Source organism: Equus quagga, chromosome 7 (genome assembly GCF_021613505.1).
Source record: "Equus quagga isolate Etosha38 chromosome 7, UCLA_HA_Equagga_1.0, whole genome shotgun sequence".
NCBI classification, from domain to species: Eukaryota; Metazoa; Chordata; class Mammalia; order Perissodactyla; family Equidae; genus Equus; species Equus quagga.
In genome coordinates, this window is record NC_060273.1 from 89,374,095 (window position 1) to 89,393,358 (window position 19,264).

At 43.4% G+C, this 19,264-nt stretch overlaps 1 protein-coding gene and 1 pseudogene across 1 annotated transcript in view; both read left to right on the forward strand.

Moving 5' to 3' along the window:
* The first annotated feature begins 1,643 nt into the window (after positions 1-1,643).
* The window catches only part of MARCHF3 (membrane associated ring-CH-type finger 3), a 137,087-nt gene continuing 119,466 nt past the window's right edge, over positions 1,644-19,264 (forward strand). The window contains exon 1 of the mRNA XM_046666119.1: positions 1,644-1,855. The gene's annotated coding sequence lies outside the window, so the exon portion shown is untranslated. The remainder of the gene's footprint in view (positions 1,856-19,264) is intronic.
* Positions 7,933-10,463, forward strand: LOC124241862 (ubiquitin-like protein FUBI; annotated as a pseudogene).

Sequence of the window (19,264 nt, forward strand, 5' to 3'; positions counted from 1 at the left end):
CACAGGCCATCTGCCTTCCTTCTTGCCAATGACCCTCATCAGAACTTACTCTTGAGAGACGAGCTACAGATACAGGCCCTCATGAGGGCCAGGCAGCCATTGAAACAACACCTACAAAGAGTCATACTCTGTCACATATGATATCCTGAAGTTACCCACGCTGAGAGACTAAAACCTTTAGGACATCTGGGATCTGAGGGAGACAAGGGTCAGTGGTAAAGGTGTCAGATACCAGGAAGCTTGACCCCTTTCCTGCCATGCATACCTTCATTTTACTAACATGGGTTGGGTGCCTACCTACGGCAAGTGCAGTTTCAGGCACTCAGAGGCCACTAGGCACCTACATCTTACCATGTAGGGCTTGCTAACATTATAGGTCTCAGCCTGGAAAGTGACACTCAGCCCTTCGTTTTTTGGCTCTTTACACCCACAGCTACGTATGTATGTGCGCTGCAACCAAGGTAAGGGCTTAAAACCCTCCGAAGGGCTCATCCGCTGACAAAAAGAGCAGCTCTGACCCGGCCGCCGGGAAGGGCAGAGCCCACAAAGCCTTCTTCCGGGGCTACTCCGCCGCGAGTGACCCAGCGAGCTCAGGCTACCCCCACGCCCGCCGCTCCGCAGGTCTCTGAGCTCAGTCCAGGGGCTTCCGAACGCGAAGGGGGCGAGAACGTGCAGGGGGACAGACTGGCTCGCTCTATGGCATTCCTGCCCGCGAAGATGGACTGTCCTGGCCTCTCTGGCGGACCCAAAGGACAGCAGCAGGAGTTCCCACTGCTACGATGCCACCCCGCAGGGCAGCCCGACCGGAGGAAGGGTCTGGCGGTTTCCGGCGTCGTCGAGAGCCCGAGCCGCCCTCTCGACCCCTGGCTCTGCGAAAGTGCCCGGGGCGCCTGGGGTCGGGAAGCACGGTCCCCGCTGCCGGGGGTGTAGAGAGCAGGGGGGAGGAGCGGGCGTGCAAGGAACTTTCCGGAGGTGTGCGGAGTCCGAGGTTTCTTTCGGGGATCACCACCAGACCGCAATCAGAACCTATCCGGAGAGCTCGGGGCTCCCAATTCCGGGCCCGGGCCTCCACCGGTGCTGGGTGATCTGGCTCGGGACTCACCCTCTTTGGGTCTCGGTTTCTTCCGACTGCGGGGGCTCCTGTAGGGCCGCCCAGCTCCGCGCCTCCTGCGGGCGCCAGGTGTGGGCGTTGTCCACCCCGTCTCGGCCGGCGCTGCTGTTGGGCTTCTCGCCCACGGCACACGGCGGCTCCGGGGGCTCTGCGCAGCCCCAGGCCTCTCTCACTCACGGGCTTGTCCAGGCCGCCACTTCCCTCCGGCAGCGCCGGGGTCGCGCCGCAGCCGCCCCGACACCCCCCGCCCGCAGCCCGGGTTCCCCACCGCAGCCAACTTGCCGGCCGCCGGCGCTTCTCCCAGCCAGCCCTCCGCCGCGGGCGATTGGACAGCGGCGGCGGGGCGGAACCGGGTGCTCGGCACCACCCGCGGCCGCCCGGGGCCCTGGAGAGACCGCGATTGGCTGCGGTCTCCGCCAGTCATGGGCTGAGGGGCGCCCCGCCCCGCAGGGCCGTCCCGGGGCTGGCTCCGCCCGGCCCGCCGCCTGACCCCGCCTCCCTCAGGAGCCCCGTCGGCTCAGCCAGGCGATCTGCCTCAGTCGCTGAGCAGGTCGGTGAATTGTCAGAGCGTTCGGGGCGGCTGCTGAGCCTGGGCGGCCGCCGGGCTTCTGCTCCCTCTGAGGTGCTTGCCCGAGCCAATGTGCCCGGGTCAGCTAGGGCGAGAGCAGTCGCCGGTTCGGGGCAACTTGGGATTCAGGACCCGCAGCAGGGGCGTCGGATTGCGATCGGGACTCGGCGAGGAGGGTGAGTGGCCGCGCGCAGGGCGAGCGACTCCTCTAAGCGCAGTTCAGCGAGCAGGGGGACTGGACGCGTCCGGGCGCACTTCGGTCCGTCGGTCCGAGCGTGGCCGCTGTGGGGAGGTCAGGGCTGGGCGGAATTTACTCCTTGCCAGTATCCCCGCTCCTGAACTTCTTGTTTCAAAGCGTCACAACTCGGCCCGGGACGCGGCTCTGCGTTCGCGCGAACTTGGCGTGTTGTGATTGCCATCATTAGCTGGGGCCTGGGGACGCGTCCCCTCGCCCTCTGCGGCGGCGACACGCGCGCTGGGGGCGGCCTCCGTGCCCAGTGGTGTAGGGACAACAGTTCCTAGATGGCTTGCAGACGGGTTCCTAAAAAATTAACCGGCGCCGGAGCCGGTGCGGAGCAACAACCCGGCGTCCCTGTCTGACCTGTGGCCTGAACCAGCGCTCGTCGTATTCGGGGTGGGTCTTCAGGGATCAGAGAACCTGAGTGACCAGCCAGGTTCTGTAACAGGGGCTTCAGTGCTTTGCGATTATTCCTTTGAAAGGAATTGACGACGTGGATATTAAACTTTGCAAAGTAATTACTTTCGATTAGCGCTTGAATCCGCATCCTTCCTGAGGTGCCAGGACCTCCACATCCACCTGCAAGGTGTGTCTGAAGGACTTCGTTAGGACCAGGGGAGAGCTACTGTCTGTCCCAGTGCCCGGAGCCCCGGGAGAATCCAAGACTAGACCGTGCAAGGGACCACCACGCTGGTTGGTTGGTGTTTGTTTGAGCACCTGTGTGTTTAAGTGATGAAGTTGTGACAGGAACTGACAACAGGATTCAAGGTTAAACCTGACACTTCGTTTGTGACTCAGTCTGGGATGATTTTTTTTTTTTCTCTCGTAATGATAAGGGGTAAAAGCAGCTGGCTTTTCTAAGGGCAGTTGCATACATGTAATTTATATTGTGTGTGGACTAAAAAGAATTCAATACAGTATTTTCTTGTGATTCTTATTTGACGTGACTGAGAGCTTATTGAGAGTACTTGATAGAGACAGGTATAGAATTTGGGAATATTTTGATCTTTGAAAATACATAAAAACGTTGAGCTATATAGCTATTCATACATATGTAGATGTGCATGTCTGTGTGTGTATGTGTGTGTATAAGATTGATAGGTGAATGAAGTAGAAATATATGGAGGGGGAAACAGCCTTGAACTTTCCCCGGGTGAACACCTCTATCTGTGTGGTGTATCATGAATGTGTGTGTGAGCATGTCTGGATCTGCCTGGTCTGTCTGGGTCAGTGTATGCCCATGAACTTTACCAGCATGCAGTTCAATACCACTCGGTACAGATTCTGCGTTCCTGTTTTACAGCCCAGCAGCCGCCAGCCAGCCCATCTGTTAAAACAGAACATGTACACTTCAGCGGGAGCACTAGGGCGGAGCGTGGGTTGGGGGCGACCCTCAGTAGAAACAACAAGCTACAAACAGAGCGGGCCTCTCAAGTTTTATTTTCATTCGGTATTCAGCCTGAACTTGTGATTTTAGTGAAGGCGAAAAGGAGTTTGACTCTTCAGAAATGGCAAACTACATTTTGTGAAATAATTATAGCTGTACTTTGGGGAGGGGGAGTTTATAGGACAAAAAGATCTCTCTAGAAAAGAAATGTGCTTGTCACATCATTGTTGCAGTGCTGGTTTACTGCTTTGCAGTAGCATGTATATCAGAAACTGTTTTCTTTTGCTTCTCAAGAGAATGCATTAAAACTGAACTGCACCAAAAAAAAAAAATCCTTAGAAGTAAACAAAGCTTAATTCAAGAGGCTATTTAGTCTACTAGAGCTAAGACTGCCTTAGTAATTGTAATGAAACATGTTTTTAGGAATTTATAACTTGGATATAAATTCTTATTCAGCCTAATCACCAGGTGCAATGTTTCACAATTTATAGTTTCAAAAGTAATAAAAAACCTTTATCACAAAAATTCTGATGACTAAAAGGCTATGGGAGGAGTATAACAGCTTAATAAGTTCCTTCAGCCAAGTGACTGATACTTCAAAAAACTATAAATTCCTTTAATAGCATAATTACTTTTGGTGACAAAATAAAGGCAATATTTTGGAGAGGCATACTTGATATTTCTCCCAATAATTTTATGCTCATAATTACATTTTAATAATGGTGTTCATTACATGTGGGCAGAATAAACTGGAATGGTTTAAGAACTTATAACAAGGGGCTGGCCCAGTGGTGTAGTGATTAAATTTGCGTGCTCCACTTCGGAGGCCCGGGATTCCTGGGTTCAGATCCCCAGGGCAGACGACTCATCAAGCCATGCTGTGGTGGCCTCCTATATACAAAATGGAGGAAGATTGGCACAGATGTTAGCTCAGGGACCATCTTTCTCAAGGAACACGAGGAAGATTGGCAACAGATGTTAACTCAGAGCCAGTCTTCCTCACACACACAAAAAAAGAACTTATAACAAGAAGTATTGTTTTCATTTTTGTGATACTTAAACATTTTGGGGAAAATATGCAAGTCCCTAATCTGCGAATGTCTTTAAATTTCAGTTGGACTACAGAGACACAATAATTCTCCTGCCTTGTTATGGATTATCTGATGTCTAAGGATCATCTGCTCCTTAGATATTCAGTTCATGGGCTGGACTCCAGTCTCTGGGATTCCATTCAGGAGTCTGGGGTGGGACTTACTGCATTTTTATCCAGCACCCCTAAGGGATTCTGATGCCAGGGATCCCCTCACCAGATTTTGAGAAACACTGGAAGAGTGTTTATGATATAAAAGACAATTATAGTCTGTGAGTTGATTCAACAAATAATTGTTCCAAAATTTCCAGGTGGCATTTACCAGCCTTGTGAAATTTATAGGTAACACTTTAACTTTCTGTCCTCAATAATGGCACCTTTTGTTCTTGTGACCACAAGCGTTTTGGATTCCTCAACTATCCCTATTCCAGGTTAGCCCCAGTTCTAAGGAAGACTGTCTGGGGAAGCAAGGTAATTTAAGACCCCAGCCCAGTCTTAGTCCCTCCATTCCCTGCTCCAAGTCCATTGAGCTCCTGGGGTGCTCTGGGGTGATTTTGCCAGTCCTAACTCACATTGTTGGGTGTATGTCCCTGGACGGTAGAAGGATCCCAGTCCGTGGTAGCCATCTTTGACTCTTCAGAGCAGCTCCATACTTATCCAAGGTCGAGGATCTCCTGGGGAAGCTGTAGCTGGTCTGCCTCTCACTTAGGAGAGTGTCCCAGGCCACCCACTCAGAGGCCCAGGGAGTCTCATTTTTAGAAAGTCATCTTAGAAGTATTTTGAGCTGTTCAATCAATTGGGTAGATAGATTTTTTTTCAGCATCACAAAGAGGTTCAGAATTGATTGCCACCTCTCCTTTCAAATCAGTGTGAATTTTGATTTATTAATTATTGTCAATTAGCTCTTTTATTTATAGTTTGATACTGACATCTGGATTCTGTTCTCCCATTTCAGGCTGGCATAGTTCTCAATTTAAGACTCCAGGTAAGGTTTAAAAGAGAAAGGATCTATCAGAAATTGTTGCCCTTCCCTCTTTCTACCATCCAAGTACCTAAAAAGCTAAATGACTTCTCAGAGGTCAGAGGTGCCCGGAATGTTTACTTCCCTGATGACAAAAGGATATGAATAGGCTGGGACACTGAACTTGGATTGTTCCAGGCCACTGGATCATTACTGGGACTTTTATGCAGCAATTTCTGTTGTAAGGAGCACTTGGCAGGCATGTTTATAGGTCACTTATCTTAACAATCCTTTGAGTACGATGGTTTTTCTCACTTTGTTACAGATGAGCAAACAGCAGCCACAAAAGGATAATAATATTTAGATCCTGTCTTTCATAGTCAAAGATGACACCAAAAACTGAGAAATAGGCCTTGCATTTTGAATTGTTTTTATTTATCATCGTGGTGATATAATAGGGTTATGCTTAGTCATTCATATCATCTACAATTTTTTTTACCTCTTTCTTCGAACTTTTTTTTATATTGAATGTGACCTTGGAATAGTTTCCTTTATAAAGTTAACCACCATATACGATTCACCATTGGTTCAGTGACCCTCATCTTAACCAGCCAGCCTTGACCCAGAATGGCAAATGATTTGCTAAAGGTCATAGAGCACAAAGGCAGCAAAGCCTATATGTCAGATTCTTTGGGCTAGTATTTTAGACCTGTTCCGTTTGCCTATTGAGTCTTGTTCTGCTGCTAATGTTTTTATGCTGGCAAAATAGAGTTGCTTATATTTCCTTTGCCCAGTGTCTGCATGATTGGATGGACCTAGAACATTTTAAAAGCCTAAGATGTAATCACAGCCCCTGATTATACATGGGACTGATTTGTGCCTAATAACTACAGTAGAAGGCTACTTTTCTTGAAACTGGGCCATGGGTCATAGCAAGCTTCTAAGCAACAATTCTTGCTCTTTTTTCTTTGACCATAATATACTTTTGGCAAAAAGAATTTGACAAATTCTTTTCAAGTTTTTGACTCTTCTTTCCTTACTCTTATTCCCATGACGAAATCTACTTATAAAAATTTACTTTTCAAGTCAATCTGCCCTTTTAACATCTCCTAATACTTATATTTTAGCCATTTTGACTATTTCTCCTCCAAACTGCCCTCTCAAGCTCCTATCTTCGCTTTAGTTTTTTGGATCTGGTGACATCCTCTAACATAGAACAGTCATGGAGCTGTAGAAGTTTTACTCTAGCTTTGTGAGTTTAACTATACCAATAGTAAGGAAAAAAAAGAAGGATAATATTAAAGTCAGATTGATAAGTGTATCATATTAGACATTCCCAGTTTATAGTCTCTGTGAGGAGTTTAAGATCCAGATGAATGAAGTAACAGATGCACTCATCTGTGGCCTTACAGACAGTCTGCTGATAGAGGTTGAGAAATATAACTGAAGACGGCATCCTGGGCTACAAAAGAAAAACAAATGTTAAGCTCTGAGAAAAGAACTGGCAAGAAGTGAAGGGTGGGGGTGTGGGATGGGTTGGGAAGAGGGATGGGAAAGAAATACCTCACATAAAATGTCAGACAGGTTGGTAAGAAATTTATAGAGGTGCTGATGGTTTGGGGTTTCTTGGGGGCATTGATTCTGTTTTATATTGTCTTCACAACCCACTCGCCCTGCTTTCTTTAAATAATTTATTATTGCAGCAGGCCTTCCTCTGGTTAGTTTCTTTTTTTATAACTTTTTCCTTCTCATCTCTGGGTCTAATCAGAGGCATGTATAATAGTGTGGCTGCTCTAGAGTACTTAGGAAAATCCATGATCAATATCACTACATTATAAAGCCATGGCTGTTCTGTTCTATTTTGCAGTGTTTTCTTCCCTGTTATATTAATTCAGTATCTATGTTTTAAACAATATTTTATTAATCTTTGTACAATGAGACTTCTGGGCTTATTCTTCTTGGCTGGAACTATCTTTTGAGTAATCCGTCATCAGACCACCATTGATCTAATGATGTATTTATTGCTCACTATTGCAGCACTGGCAAGAAACCCAGTATGGTTCTAAAAATTTGATTAAAAAGAAATCAAGTTTTTGCAAGGCGTTGCCATCCAATTATGTTAGCAGCTGCCAAGTGTATTTTATGCTAAAATATACACACATGTTTCAAGTGAGCAAAATGTGATCTTTTCAAAAGCTTTTAAAACTTTTTGCTACGAAATAAGTAGAACAAGATGTCTCATAATTAGGAAAACTATGAGTTTACTCCCCAACTCAGCCAAAGGTAAGGTATAGTATTTTTTAGGATTATTCCCTGGACACTAAAATGGACAGATTGATCTTTTCAATTGACAATAATAAAAACACTGGTGGGGCCAGCCCAGTGGCGCAGCAGTTAAGTTCGCACGTTCCACTTTGGCGGCCTGGGGTTCGCTGGTTTGGATCCCAGGTGCGGACATGGCACTGCTTGGCAAAGCCGTGCTGTGGTAGGAAGATGGGCATGGTTGTTAGCTCAGGGCCAGTCTTCCTTAGCAAAAAGAGGAGGATTGGCAGCAGTTAGCTCAGGGCTAATCTTCCTCAAAAAAAAAACAAACAGTGGTGATACGAACTAGCTCCCGGTCCTTGAATGATCTTCCAGGTAATCATTACAAATCAAAATGAACTGAAATTAATTAACAAATAGTAATTGAGTATCAATCACGGGAAGCACCTCTTCTCTCCCTACCTAACTCAAAAAGCAGTTCAAGCCTTAGCACCTTTGGGAAGCTTTTCCATGTCCCTCTTTGGACTGGTGTGTCTTGTCCACAGAGCCCCTGTCTCCTGTAATCTCCCCCTCCAGACTGGGAGCCACTTGAGGACAGGGACCACACCTTTCACCTTTAGCTCCTCAAGAAAGGGTATTCAAGAAATAGTTGCTAGGTGCACTAGAGGCTACAAAGAATTACAAGTGAACACTTGCCAGCCTTTAAAAGGATATGCACAAAGATATTCACTAAACGTTTGAATGGTAGCAACAACTGAATCCTAGTGCCAAACTTTGGGCTTCGGCACCAGTCTCAGCACCTCATATAACTGTCATCCGTTGCTGCCCCCTCCATCTTCAGAGTCCCTTTGCTTCATTCCTGCCTTGCCTCCACTCACCACCTCCCTGTCGTTTCTTCGGCAAGAATGACTCCAACTGCTACGCTAGTCTAGGCCATCTCCCTTGGCTTCTTTTTCCTTCCCATACTTTGTCATACCTTGAAAAGGCAGACTCATGGGCCCCACTTTGAGACTTGGGACAGCCTCACTGTCATATCTTTCAGAGTCTCCGATGGCTTCATTCCTTTCACCATCCAGTGCAGGTGACTAGCTAGCTTTGGCTGTGGGAAGGTTGGGGGCCTTGGAAGAACAAGTTGGTGCTGGGCCTAGAGGCTGCTAATATCCAGAGCTCAGCATAATGGGGAAAGTTGATATTTGTTAAGAGAAGATTGAAAAAAAAAATTCCAGCAGATTTTTATTTCAGACTAATTTTCATAATATTTTTCATTTATAAATCTCCTTTGGTTCGAGAAGTGCCCCCTACATGGTCATGTTTATGATGTAGTCTGATGGCTTAGGTAAGCACTAGTTCTTACGTCAGAGCTGGCTTACTGAGGTTGTGTACAGGCTGTGTGCCCAGGTGGAGTTTATAGGTCAGCCGCATTAGGCATAACTGCCCGAGGTCAGGGCCATTAGCATAGCCCTTTTATGTCAGCTCTTAACGGGCTTTAAAAGACTGCAAGAGATCAAGGACCCCGATTTTCCGTCTCATCTGGGAGATTAAGCCTCACTTAACATAGGTGCTTTCTTCTCATACCTACCAAGAAAACATCATGAGAAAATTGAGTGATTACATCTGAAAGTTATTTAGATGTTCAAGGCAAGAGAGAAGATGAGCAGTCCTAGATTAGGTCATGGACTCAAACACTGGTTTCTTTTGGAACTTGTAAGTCAGGAGCACCTGCCACTGCATATCCCAGGGCTTCTGCTTTCACCTGGGAGCTGGGGCCTGGGAGGACGGAGGGAGGCTCAGGTGAGGGGTAGAGGCAAATGTCTGTGGAACACATCGCTCATCCCCTTCCCTGCAGCCAGGGAGCTTCTGCCAGCTTTGGCATTTTCTCAAATCTGCTTTTCAGCATCCCAAATACCAAATCTGCTTCCTCTTACACTTCGAGACTATCTTACGCAAACAGAAGTTCTCACAGTCAGAAAGTTCTCATCCTTCAACTTCTAAATTTCCCTAACTTCAACTTCCCTCTTTCATTTAACCCCACCCTCCAATAGTGTCTTCCTTTCTTTAACATTCTCTTTCCTTTCAGTTCAGGTGAGACCTCTACTTTATAAAGTTTCTGTTATAATCAGTGTGAATCTTATCTCTGCGGGAGTAACTGCATTTTTGACCAGTTTCAAAGGACTTTCCTAGAGCATTCCAGTGTCTTTCTGATAACTAAGAAAAAGATCCCAATAATGTGGCTTCTTCTCCCTGGGATATTACAGGCTCTGATGGCCTGACACAGTGCAAAAGTAATGAGCCTCACACAACCTCACTTTTCACCAACCTTACTCTTACTTGCCACCCCGCTACCTGCCTAATCACTCTTACCATCTCCTGCTCATTTTTTCTGTTATTAAAAAACAAGATCAGCTCTTTCTTGACTCTATCTTCATGGAAGTGTCAGTGGTGGCCTTGGTTCACTCCTTACATGCAGCTTTTTGTCCACACCCAGGAGCTACACACCCTCAAGGTGACCAGCCAGGAGAACCCACAAATCAAGGCTCATGTAGCCTCGCCAGAGGGCATCACTCCAGGAGATCAAGTCGTGCTCCTGGCAGGAACGCCCCTAGAGGATTAGGTACCCTAGGCCGGTGTAGGGTGGAGGCTCTGACCACTCTGGAATTATCTGGCCACAAGCTTGGAGGTAAAGTTCCCTGGCCTGTGCTGGGAAAGTAAGAGATCAAGCTCCGAAGGTGGCCAAACAGGAGAAAAAGAAGACAGGCCGGGGCAAGCAGCGGATGCTATACAAGCTGCACTTTGTCAATGTTGTGCCCACCTTTGGCAAGAAGAAAGGCCCTAATGCCAACTCTTAAATCCTTCGTAATCCTGGCTTTCTCTAATAAAGCCACTTAGCCCGGGGGGTGGGGAGGGGGGGTAAGGGGTTGGGGGGTAGATTACAGGGCTCTACTAGCAACACATATTCATTATACCAAGGAGAGGACTTTCTACAAAAATCAAGACAGGTGTCCACAGAATGAGGAAAAGAAGGGCAGGGCTTCCTTAATTTCTTTAAAAACAGGACATGTGGACTGATGCGCCTGTGTTGATAAGTTCTTCATTTGTTGTTCTGACCAAGCATGGTCTGTTTCTCTTGTGAGGCTGGGTTATTACCTTGTAGCTGATGTCAACAGTTGTCACTTTTTTCTTTCCCTCCAGAATTATTGCCAGTGAGTTGCAGTTTTCTCTCCTTCAGTTATTTTACTTAATTTTTATTTCTAGTTTCAGGTTACTTTTCCTGGTCTACCTCCTTACATTGTGTTGTTTCTGATCGCTCCAGATATTTTTCTGCCACTCTCCTGCCCCTGACTAAGTCACGTAGTTAGAGACCATCCGCACATTGAATGAATTTCCATTTCGCTGCAGATTTATAATGAAGACACTAACTGGAATCCTGATAGTGACCCTTTCCAGAGCTAAGGCACCATGTACTATTCTGTTTTAATTATGATCTCTTAGCAAATTTTCACCAGTTATAATATTCACCCCATTTTCTAGTAATGTTTCTCAAATACTGTACAAATTATGATATCTGTGTGCATTACGTTTTCTGCTCCCCATTATGTGCTAAATTTATAATTCCACAATTTTCTTGTAGGAAAAATGCTTATTAGACTGGAATGATTTCGAGCCATACTGCTTTTTCGCTTATTGTGAACTATTAGACATTTATGTAATCTTTTACTTGATTCCCAGCCCCAACTAGCAGCTCCTCAAGCAGTAATCCTGCTCCATCCTTTCCCTCCACAGTCAGTTATCATATATGCTTTTTTTTGTAAAATGGGTATTTTATTTTACTGGTCCCTAATATTTTCAGTTTTAAAGTAACTCTACATAGCTAGAAAAAAACAGCTGTTGTCCTTTGATGATCATGGTATTTCCCCCTTCCTTTTCAGGCAGGTCTGCCTCCTGACTACAAGTCACAATTTTGTACCTCTCCTCTGGATTGCTTCTGCCCCTTAATCCTCTTGTCCAGTGGAGTGTGAAGCTGCTTCTGCTTCCTTAACATCTGGCCTGTGCCTGGGATCTGTGTTAGTCCTATGTGGTCTCTATTGAAATTCTTGTAATTGGATAAGGGCTCAGAATTCTTAGCCTTATGGAAAAAAAAGACCAATGAAAGGTTTACTTCATTTAGGTTTGGGGTGAAAAACAGATGTCCTAAGCAGGCAGGAGGTGAAAGTCAAGGCTTTTAAACAGGTTGGGAAAGCCACACTCAGGGACCATTTGGTACCAGCTACCCATGCCAGAGTACCATCTTCCTTTTGTGATTTTGAGGGTGTTTTTCCCTTGGGCTTTTCCAGGTGACTGTCCTAGTGTTGTAAGTTAAAATGCTGTATCATCCCATATCCAGGATTGTTGGAGTTCACTGAGCTAGAGTCAGAAGTTCTAGTTCCATTCCAAGACCTTCCCAGACACAAAGAAATGAGTGATGTTGTCAAAGGGAAATTTTCATGTGGAGTTAGTATGTTACACCTGCTAGGAGACCTTCTGTACATAACATAAACCCCCAACTCAAATCGACCTAAACAATAAGGGAAGTATATTTTCTCATGTGAGAAGTAGGGCAGACAGACAGCAGGATTGGTTGATTCAGTGACACAATGGCATCATCAAGGATACAGGTTCCTTTCATCTCTCTGCCTCTGTTGTCCTCAGGGACCAATTCACTCTAAGACGGGTTCTTTTCTTGTTTGCAAGATGGCTGCAGTCCTTTGGATGTCACTTGTGGGTATGCCAATGTCTAGAGCACAGAAAATGGATACCCCCTTCCTGGGTCTCCTTTTGAAGAGTATGAAAACATTACCAAGAAGAATCCGAGAAGACCTTTCTTCTCATCTCATTGATCAGAACAGCATCACAAACCCATCTCTAAATCAGTCACTAGTGAGAAGATTGCCATCACTGCCTGCGGGAGAGGGGAGGTGAATTTGAACAAAATCGAGATTCTTTTAGTAAGAAAGAAGTATGTATATGGAAGTCAGGGAGCAATAGATATTGTCAGGCAATTGTAAGTGTCTGCTACACATTGTGACCTTGGAAAGCAACCATGAAATTGCCCTTATGACTGCTGTGTAGTTGGTAGATACCATGAGCTGCTACACATTTCTGGATACAAAATGGCAAGGTTAGGTTGACAGAGAAAGAAAAGCCACAATGCATGCTAATTAAGGTCAGAGAAATGAGCCTAGATCAATAATTATTCTGATTAGAACTACAATAAACCCTAATGAATTTGAATGCACTAATTTATGTCTATTTGTACTCAATAAATATATGATCATTATTGAATAAAAAAGATTAAAATAATTTGTTTAGTGCTCAGTAATTCTATATTTCTGATATGTTATTTTGCAGTATAGGCCTATTTGAATGTAAAAAATTTTTATTAACTTTACTTACATATCATAGCATTAACAATAATGATAAAATTACTGATGATTATAACTGGCCGTTATTTATTGAGTGCCCTTTTATAAATTAGAAATTTAGCATCCAAGAGTAGCTAGTAATTTGCTTATGTCACATAGCTACTGACTGGTTAAGCTGGGATTTAGACTCAGGTTCATCTGCTCATGTCCCTTCCCTGCTCTCCATGGCTTCCCTTTGCCTTGGAAGACAGTCCCAAGACGACTGCAGGGCCTTAAGTGATGGGCTCACCCCATCTCAGTGACCTCATTACTTAACCTCTTGCCCTCATTCAGTTTTCCAACCACACTAGCTTCCTTGTTATTTGTCTAACAAGCCCGTCTTATTCCCACTTCTGACCCTTTGCATCTGCTGTTCCCTCTGCTTGGATCACACATCCCCGGTTCCTGTGGCTACATCCTCTCCATTCAGGGCTCCTCTTCATGGCACCTCTCAGGACTATCCCATCTAATCTGTTATAGGAGACCTCCCCCACCCAGTTCTTTGTTTCTTCCTCATTTTTCTTTTCTTTGAGGTTCTAGGCACAGTCTTATATAATTTACCTCTTTGTCTACTTGTTTTTCTCTGTCTCCCCCTCTAGAATATAGGTTCCATGAGGGCAGAGACCCTGTCTGTATTTGTAAATTGAATGAGTAATCAAGTGAATAAGTTAATGAAGAAATGAATATGTAGCAGTTTTGACCTCTAATGATCCATAGTCAGTCTTTATCTCCTACACTAGGAGTACAGTAAGATGCCAATTGTCGTTTGAGCTGAGTACATGCACCTTAGATTTTTTTCCTATAAAACTTGAAAACTAACAAAGCTTGCTTTTCTTTCTTTCTCTCTTTGAGGATAAAATAAGATATAGATCAAAGTTCTTTGGAGAAAAGATAGGCTTACTACAGTAGTGTTACATAAGAGGTCAAGAGAACTTGGCACAAGAAGGAAATTTGAGTAATACTAAGCTTTATTTTTTATGTTGATTATAGTTTTAAGGATTCCAACTCCCTTAATTGGGCATAAACTCTTAAAAAATGAGGGTATACATATAAGGCTAAATTGTAAATTGGGAGGATTATGATTGCATGATAATTTGAAGTGGTAAATTCACTTAAAGTAAAATTGTTTTCTCTGCTTACCCATAATTTTTCATTTGAACTCATGTATCTACTAAAATGATTTATTCTTAGTACTCTGTTCTTAATTATTCTGAAATAATTATGAAGGTGCAAATTGAAAAATAGCTTTACCTCACATATTGATTTGGAAGAGATTGACAGAAATGAAGCAGAGTGCCTTCCTCCAAAGTCCTTTTGCTCTGTCTTTCAGCTCAGGACCTTCTCCACTAAAATACTTGCTTTTGTGTTCTTTCTTTCTCTGTCCTTCTGCGGGTTGCTATGTCATTTACTGAATATGTTGTGAGCCATTATTTTCTGAAGCTTGCAGTGTGACTTTACAACCCAACTAAATAAATCATCATTTCAACGCTGACAAGAACTTCACATTCCCCCCACCTCCTCATCTTCCCTGGATCTTTCCCCAGGTGACCTTGCAAGCTAAGGTGTCTCTCTCTGCGCAGAGTATCAGTCTAAACCCACTTGACACTGTTTTCTGCCTCCTGGGGTCCCCACTATCACGAAAACCTGTAGAGTCGCTTACTATGAAATATACTCCTCAGCTAAACTTCTTGTATCAGATTTCCAAAAGCAGATCTAAATTTTATGGTGAATAGAATACATATATATTTGAGAGTAATTTTTAATCTGGTTCTTCCAGATTGTTTTTATGTTTTGCATCAGAGTCAAGTCAGAAAAAAACTGAAGGGGGAAGACAGGGAAGAGGATGTTTTGATGTTGTTCACATTGTACTTTCTTCCTGTGTGTCCTGGTGGGGTACTCTCTTTCTCATTTTATAACCTAAGTAGATTTGGGTGTATAATTGGGTAAGAGCCTATAAGGGTCCAGGTGACAATGAGATCGGTAATTAAAGGGCTGGGTCAATGTGTCGTTATTATGTAAGTTAGGTGCACAATCTGTGTAAGCTCTTGAGAGCTTGCCTTTGACAGGGTAGTTTTCATATACAGTACATTGGCTCTTTTATGGCTCAACAAAGGCTTTCTTTTTTCCTTTTTCTTTTTCTTTTTTTTTTACTTTGTAAGCTGTGTGGGTGGGAAACAGCATGAAGTTATAGAAGATGTATAGCAAAAGCAGTAGCAATGGGAAGGAATCCATAATGGGTACACACACATTGCTGGAATATTTCCTAAGTACTTGGGGGGATGGCAGTGAGGCTTCTTTGGCAGAGGCAAAGTAGAACATGTGCTTTTCCATGTGTGAACACTGTGCTTTGAAAGGTCTTTTATGATTCACTAAAGCAGCTGCTTTCTAGCTGGTGTAGCCACAGAGTTTTGGAAATTCACTTAAATAGGTGTATTGCAGACTCCTGACATCTGTTTTGGAGATTTGGTTGAGTGTTGAGAATTTGCTAATTCACAAGTGACAGTAGACAAGTGTAGTTCATTAGAATGTAGGACCTGTTGTTCATTTCTTTAGGGTTTGTGGATAAAAGCTAACAAGAAAAGACCAAATTTTGAACAGTCTTTTGCCATCACATACATACATAAATTTGCAATGATGGCTTTCTTCTTAATTTTGAAAACTGTGTATGACAGTTTTACTTTGCCTAGTAAATCAACTTTCCTGAGTTACTGTCAGACATATTTTGTCGTATTGGAAGGCTCTCTTGCTAGGTATTTGTAATCTTATTATGCATTGTTTTTTGGTGAGCTTTTTAGTTTTGCCCATAGTTTTTTACCTAACAACTCCTGTGGCTCTGTCTTTTTGGAAACTACTATTCCATTTTGGAGTGTTAGTTTTTGTCTACTCTTTTATCATCATTAGTAAGTTATTTTCACTTTTCTGAACATTTCAAACCTAAATGATAACTAGCAGAGTTGTTTCCTATCACTTTCAACAAAAATCATTTGTGTCCAGTTTTTCAAACAAGATAAGTAACCAGGTCATGATTCTTTCACTTTTTGCTAGTTAGTTTTCAATTTACTAGATACTAATATAAGTTAGCATTTTCACACATTCCTTTAAAAAAAGGTGAAAGCTTTGTTTTTAGTGAGTCATAACTGTTATTATGTTTCTAACAGAGCAAAAAAAGATTATCACAAATCAAGATTAGTGTGGATATCTTGAACTGGAAATCATTTGAAATGTTTCATGGCGACATTTTGTGCTAAATATAAAAATAATTGTGTTTCCCATGTGTGAGCATCAAAAGCCCTAGTTGGAAAATCACATGGTATAGCAAGTAGGTCACTATTGATGGTAGAACATGAGACAGGAAATGTCACAGCTAAGATTAGAGGCCCAAGCAGTATGTCTCGCCATGCTTGCTGCATTGTTCGTTCTAAGTACAAGGACTCAACAGGGTATAACTAACTTTAGCCCAATTTGAAAGTATTAGCAAGAATAGCCTTTTAATCTGTCACTCCCATTTGTTTCTAGGTAACTCACTTTCCCAGTTTGGCAAAATAATTGAACTGCTTGGGTTTGCACGTTTGCAGACCTCTGAATACCAATTAAAATGGCAGCCTTTACATTCTAAAAGTATAAATGGGAAACAGTATCAGCTATGTACAGTCATAACTATAGCTATCAATTTACCTGGTGTTTGAAATCACTAACAAGGAACAAGCAACCAGTTAAAAGTGAATTGTCTTAAAATCTCATTTATCTTCCTATTTGAAAGTGAGGTGGTGTAGGATATGAGGGAAAAGTATAGTTTTAGGGAATCCAGTTACCTTTTCCTTTTCTTTTTTGGAAAATTTAAGAAAGATTTTTATTTGTAAGTGGGAATTTTCTCCACAGAATGTACCTAATTTTGCATACATTTGCATATTCTAATTTTTAAATACAAGGCTAGGGAAAAATAGCAACGCTGTCCTGTGTCTGGCCCAATGAGAGAGAATTGTTTGGGTGGCCAGACCAAGATGGAACCTTGGCTTCTGAGAGAAGCCGTGCCCTCATCTAGATGAAGCAGTTGAACACAAGCCCAGAGAGCTCCCAGTTCTTTGGATGAGTAGATGGAGGCATGCCGAGGTGATTGCATTCGAATCTGTCATTAGAGCACCGAGCATTTGTTCACTTCCAGCACAGAGTCCTTCACAGAAGTACCCTGGCTTGTGGATTCCGTGTACTCTGCGTGGATAGGTTCATTGCTTGAATCTCAGAGGCCTTCCTAGGCTCCTGTTTTCAAAGGTCCTTAATGCAGATTAATACATTCTGCTTTGAACTAGGATTATTTCATGCAGGTTATAACTTTCAAGAGGGGAGGTAAGAGGTGTGGAGGCTCAATGCAAAAGTGTTTTGACAGTGTTTTTAGTCTTTATTCCTTTTCCAGCTTAAACACAGAGCCTAGATTTTTATTCCTGTTGGGCAAAAAGGGCTGGTATGTTGGAAAAGGGGTTGGAAGCACAGCTCTTGCAGACATCCCTCTGGAATCAAAATTCTGGGAGTAGTTTCCAGTTGGCAGTAAGAGGTCTGTTGGCTTCTGATTGGACACAACACAAGTGCTGTGGCAGTTGGGCCTGGTTGCGCCATTAGGTATGCCTGGTTCTGGCCCGTCGTGAAGCCAGCTAGTTGTGAGCTATAGAGTTAGCTCATTTTCTGGGTCTCTGTCAGAGACTGTCAGTTGACAGAGGTTGGGGGGAATACTGTGGAAAATATATAGGAGTGTCTGAAATAGGTTTTTGCTTTGAAAAATCCCTTTTCTAGTTTCAAGAATATACAAATAACTAATGAATATTTCAATCTTTGTGGGCCTCATGGAACTCCTTTCCACCTTATGAAATTGGTTATCTAGCTTTAGTTACTGCTCGAGATGTCACTTTGATGGCAATGTAAATGACCAGTGGGCCAGGTCCCCCATTCTGCTTCGACCCCAGTCAGAACCTTGAGCCTGGATCTGGCTCTGCTTCTGACTAGAGGTGGATGCAGAGTAAGTTCCCAGGTTCCTTTCTGGGCCTTACGCTCCTCATCTGGGAAGGGAAGTGGATCATTTCTCTAGACCTGTCCTGACATTCACACTATATGATTCTATTAATCTTTTAAGTCTGTTTATTTTTCCTTTTTGTAGGGAGAAAGATGTAAAATTTCCTAGTTGGCAACTTTTAATTGCAAGGGCAGTACTCACCAGGTTACTGGTTATCTCTTTAAGTTGCTATTTGGGCTGTTTCTTTTACCTGTGTTGTATGGAAGAGCTCAAATACAATTTGTCTGATCACAAATTCTAAGCAAGAGTAACCAGTAAGCTTCATATTTTATTGCAAGAAGAAGCAAGACTTTGAGGGGCAGGGGAGGAGTGAGGTGGTAGTGATTGGTGGGGTGTGGAGGGTCTAGTTTCATGAGAAAATAAACAGAGGGAATCCAGTATGCAAACATGTAACAGGAACCCAGTCAAGATTTACACAGTTAATAACCTCTGTCCCTTCATATAGGAAATACAATAGCAGTACTTATGAACCTGGGTGCAAGGAAGTAGTAGCATGAATAAAAACATCATTTATAAGAGCCAATCTTGTCACTTTCTAAAACACCTAATAACAAGGGTATTATAATTTTAAGTGAGATACAAGTAACCCTGTATTATCTTGTCTCATAATGTTGGTGGAATTGCTAAAATACAAAAAAACAACCTAGATTGGATTGTTTTTCTTGTTGTCTTTCTTTTTATTAATAAAATTTTATTCCAAAGAAAGAAGCACTGACTGATGTCTATATTCTGTGCACCTCCCTTTCCTCAAACACAGACCTAGCCAGCCAACTTAATTTCCTAAGGGTGAATTCTCCTTAGCTTTTGTGAAGGACTCCGGTTGTGAGAGTGGGTTACCTCTGAAAGGAATTGGAGACTTCGGAATCTCCTTAGAAGTTCTTAAAGAACAAGAGAGAAGCCTGTTTTCATGGAGGAAATTTGACTGGACCGATTCTGGAGATCATCTTTTGGTCTTATCTGTCTTTCTTTTAAAACCTACCTACATTGTTGTAAGTTGGCGCCTTAAGAGATTTTACTTCAGGGTAACCAGATCTTGCTGCTATACAAATCATTTCTCCTAAACATTTATGACTGTCCTTTCAGACTCTTGAAATAGGCTTTGGTCACAGGACTGGGTTGTCTGACCGCTGCCTGGCACGTGACTTTG